This window comes from Etheostoma spectabile, chromosome 12, assembly GCF_008692095.1.
Source record: "Etheostoma spectabile isolate EspeVRDwgs_2016 chromosome 12, UIUC_Espe_1.0, whole genome shotgun sequence".
NCBI classification, from domain to species: Eukaryota; Metazoa; Chordata; class Actinopteri; order Perciformes; family Percidae; genus Etheostoma; species Etheostoma spectabile.
The window spans coordinates 4789849-4794778 of record NC_045744.1 but is presented as its reverse complement, the minus strand read 5'-3'; the positions used below and the strand labels follow the sequence as shown (position 1 = coordinate 4794778).

General features: G+C 39.3%; 1 non-coding gene and 1 pseudogene across 1 annotated transcript; one reads left to right on the top strand and one right to left on the bottom strand.

Annotated features, from left to right (window-relative positions):
- LOC116698801 (contactin-associated protein-like 4) overlaps nt 1-4930 on the top strand; it is a 421932-nt pseudogene that overhangs the window by 155442 nt on the left and 261560 nt on the right.
- trnal-uaa (transfer RNA leucine (anticodon UAA)) lies at nt 872-954 on the bottom strand. The gene has a single exon. It is a non-coding gene; the product is annotated as a tRNA-Leu (tRNA).

Here is a 4930-nt window from a genome sequence, read left to right as displayed (position 1 = left end):
TGTGGAATGCCCTCCTTGACACCTTGAGGGCACCTCAATCCACTGAGTGTTTTAATAAAGGCCTTACAACATTTCTTTTTAGCAAAGCTTTTAGTCCCCTTTGGTTTTTCTTTATCCTCTCTTCTAAGAATAGCTTTATTTTCTTTTTGTTTGTTTTATTTTTCTCTTTGAGATGTATTGATGAAAAGCGCATTATAAATAAAATGTATTATTATTCTTATATAAAGAGACTTCAGATACAGTATTAGGGGACCACTAAGGTCTATATAAAAGAGACTTCAGATACAGTATTAGGGGACCACTAAGGTCTATACAAAAGAGACTTAGTACGAGTATTAAGGGACCACTAAGTTCTATACAAAAGAGACTTCAGATACAGTATTAGGGGACCACTAAGGTCTTATAAAGAGACTTCAGATACAGTATTAGGGGACACTTAGGTCTATAAAAGAGATTCAGTACAGTATTAGGGACCACTAAGGTTCTATACAAAAGAGAATTCAGATACAGTATTAGGGGACCACTAAGGTCTATATAAAGAGACTTCAGTACAGTATTAGGGGACCACAAGGTCTATATAAAAGAGACTTCAGATACAGTATTAGGGGACCACTAAGGTCTATATAAAAGAGACTTCAGATACAGTATTAGGGGACCACTAAGGTCTATATAAAAGAGACTTCAGTTACAGTATTAGGGGACCACTAAGGTCTATATAGAGGAGACTTCAGATAGAGTAATGGGACCACTAAGGTCTATTTAAATCATCTGAAGAGCACCATTTTATGGGACCTTTAACCCCTAGGGTTCATTTTGCAGCAGGACCCTGAGCTTAATGACTCACTTCCTGAAACAGTAAAGCAAACTTGTATACCAGGAGTGGGGTTCGAACCCACGAGGGCAATTGCCCATTGGATCTTAAGTCCAACGCCTTAACCACTCGGCCATCCTGGTACTGCTGCATGATGGAATACATCAGTGATTGAACAGATACCTCCCAATGAGCACTACATACTAGGAACGGGATTTGAATCCATGAGGATGCATTCATTACATATGTTCATTACATATTATTGATTAGTTTGTGCGTACTATCCACTACAAGACTATGAACAGACTTTGAAAAGACTAATGTCTGAACCCATCTCACATCTAAAGACAACCATCTCACATTTAACGTTAACAACTATATTTGTACATGCAGATGAATGTCTCCAGTACCCGGAGATCTGTGTTTATCCATCGGTAAAACTCCCTGTTGGATGACGCGCTTCAGAAGGGTCGAACATCCAGACAGGAGAAAGACTGATTTCATTACCATATTGGAAATTAAACTGCAACAGTGGTGTACCACTAAGGCCTATATAAAAGCATCCAAAGAGCACCATGTCATGGGACCTTTAAGAATAGATAAGTGCTATTAGTCCATTTACTTTTAACCAGAATAGCAGACTTCATCACACTGAAAAAACACACTCACAACTCCAAGAAAACAAATGAAGTTTGATTTGATCTTTATACTTCATACGGTTCTTTTCTTCTTTTGTAATGTTAAGTTCGGACTTTACAAATGAAACAGTGGTGACGTGTTGATTAAAAGACGGAGAGTCTGTCTTTGTAATTATCATTTCTCACTTTTTGATTAGTCTTCAATAACGGTCTCTTTGTGTCCGTCTGCCTTATCCCCTCCCAACCACCCTTTCTTTTTCTTTTCATCCATTGACATCTGTAACTTCTCCTCGCTCCTCTTATGTTCTTGCTTCCCTCATCCTCACTATTTCCACCTTTTCACCCTCCTGGTTTCTGCCCTTTCTTCTTCACTCTTTCCTTCCATTCCTCTTACTCCCTGTCACCTGGCTATCTCCCGATCTTCCTCCTCCTTGTCCCCCTTTCTTTTTATCCTCCTGTATGCCTCTTCTCTCCAGTCCTCATTCTGCCTTTCCTTCTTTGCCATTTTGTCTGTCCCACCTGCTCTTTTCCGTTGCTTCTCCTCCTTTATCATCATTCAGGTAAAAAAAATTGAAAGACACAGAGGTGAGGATGGAGAGATGAAACAAATGCTGCTTGAATTTTGAAAACCCTAACATTTCTCGTCTTAAATCTTGTCTACCTCGTTCTCCTCCTCCTCTTTTCCTCCTCTCTTCCAGGTAGGACTTCATCCTCTGAACCCCGGCTCCTGGCTTCCCTCGGCAGCCTGTTAGATGATCAGCATTGGCACCATGTAGCGGTGGAGCGGCGCAGCTCTCACCTCAACCTCACCGTGGACAAACACACGGAGAGGGTTCAGCTGCCTGCGGAGTTCAGCCACTGGGACATTCAGCAGGTGTGTGTGGGGGGGGGGGGGCATTGCTCTGACACAGAAACACACCTGCATGAACATAATATATACCTATGTAGTGGTGAAAGCAGGGGCGGGGCAAGAAGGGGGAGCACCACCAGTTTGCCGCCTGTTCTACTCATTTTCCCAGCCCATGTCAGATGACCAACTAGTGTTTCCATGGCGGTTATCCAAAATTCTGATACCATGAAATGGAATTGTTTTTAGGTTTTTTAAGTTGGCAGACTGAGCCTATAGAAAATGTGTATTGTATTCGGATATACAATTTTTGCATTTTAGCATTGTGTTTTTCTATCCTTTCTAATATTTCCCCTATTTCTAAGCATATTTTCTATGCTGTAGTCTGATGAAATGTCCCCCTGACTGATTGTTGGTCCCCCCCTGGGCCACCCCACCTAAAAAATTCCTGGCATTTAAATGTACATTACACCACTGTATGTAATCATTTTCAAATATTTGTTTTGGTCCCCATACAGCTGAGTGTTGGGGCAGTCCAGAGCTCTCAGAAACCAGAAGTCTCCAAGAGGAACTTCCATGGGTGCCTTGAAAACCTGCTGGTCAACGACCACAACCTGATAGATTTAGCTAAACACAAAGATCACCATGTCACTGTTGTGGTAAGTACACTTTTACCATGAACACCTGTTACTGGTACATGCTCCTATTTCAACTTTGCTTTGGGGTTAAAGCTCAATGTCTAGGGCTGGGTCCCGAATTAAAAGCTTTTAAGGCCTATAGCTCACTAAGTCAGTGCGCTTGCCACATGTTGGCTGAGTCCTGCAGCCGCCAAGGTTCAAATCCAGCCTGTGACCCTTTGCTGGGTGTCATACCCCATCTCTCTCTCTCCCTTCCATGTGCTGATAATGGCTGTCTTTTGTGATACACAGGAAAAGCTCTGTGTCACACACCGAAATGGGGCTCCTGCAATAGGAGTAACAACAGATAAAGAGATTTGTGATTTATTAAAAAATTATGGATTTCATGAAAAAAAATATCTTTCAAGAACCGGTATCGACATATTGCTATTGGTACCAGTATTGACATTTTTTTAAGCCTTGATAGATAGATAGATAGATAGATAGATAGATAGATAGATAGATAGATAGATAGATAGATAGATAGATAGATAGATAGATATTGATCCCAATAAAAATGGGAAATTATAGCGTTACATCAGCAAAATATCAGTTACACAGCACAGAATATAAATTAAATACTACGATACAATATACATGAAATACTACGATACAATATACATGAAATAATAGGATACAATACATGAAATACTAGGATACAATATACATGAAATACTAGGATACAATATATATGAAATACTAGGATACAATATACATGAAATAATAGGATACAATACATGAAATACTAGGATACAATGTACATGCAATAATAGGATACAATATACATACAATAAACATGAAATAATAATAGGATAAAATACAAGAACAAATATTTTAAATATATACAAGTTGGGAATACAAAATGCGCAACTGCTTAGCTAGTAATGATAAATATGTAGATAAACCTATAGCGCAGATTAGTCTTATCTAGCACCCAGTGCTAGAGGCCCCCCACAAGAGGCCCCATGATACGATATTATGATACAGTGTTTTTCCCATTTTAATTATATCGCAATATTCTTCGATAAATTGAAATGTCCTCAAAGGGAAAACGTTGCCATCATCTGTTTTACAAAAAGAGATACATTTCTCTGTTTGTTTGTCTAGTGGACTGAAAAAGCTAATTATTTATTTATTTGAATACTAAAAAGTTAAATTCTCATGTGCAATTTCTACAATAAAAGAGTATTGCAACTGAAAATATTGCAATACTTCAGTTTTTTCCCCTCCTCTAGTTAGAGCCTACATGTCACAAATCAACATTGCTTAACCCTTATGTTGTCATCGGGTCAAATTTGACCCATTTTCCCGTTTTTTCATCACAAAAAATGGACCTTCGAAATAAGCTGAAAATGTCATTATTGGAAATATAAAACAACTTCAGAAAATCCAAAAAAGGACCCACTACATTGAAAAAGTGACAAAAATATCAGAAAGTGTGATGACTTTTTTCATGGTTGACGGAAAGACAACACAAGGGTTAACATAGTATTTATCAGTTAAAATACAGTATTAGCTCCAAAGGGGTTTGTCCATGGGAAATACTAGCCTATAAATCTTTTGTGGCACCACATAGAGGTGTTATTTATTCCTCTAAAGTGACGATGACCGATCACTTAAATCCTTTGGGGGAAAGCACAGAGCCCAGCTTCTCAGACTCTCTGGGCTCTGAGCGTTTTTTATCAAGGCGAGAATGCAGCATCAATAGCTGCAGCTGTGCGCCCTCAAATAGAATCTGCAGGCTATTTTTGGCCCTGATAAAAGATGGTGCTTTGTGTTGTGTGTGACCATTTCTAGACGTGCTAACAAACACCATCACTGTACGTACACACGTGTTAGCTGCAAAAGAAGCTCTGGCCGCCCTTTTTAAGGACGCTTGTCAAAAAGTACGGGGAAGCTTTTGACGCTTTTGCCACTCTGAAGTCTACGTTTGATCGTATGTTTCTCTGGAATCAGC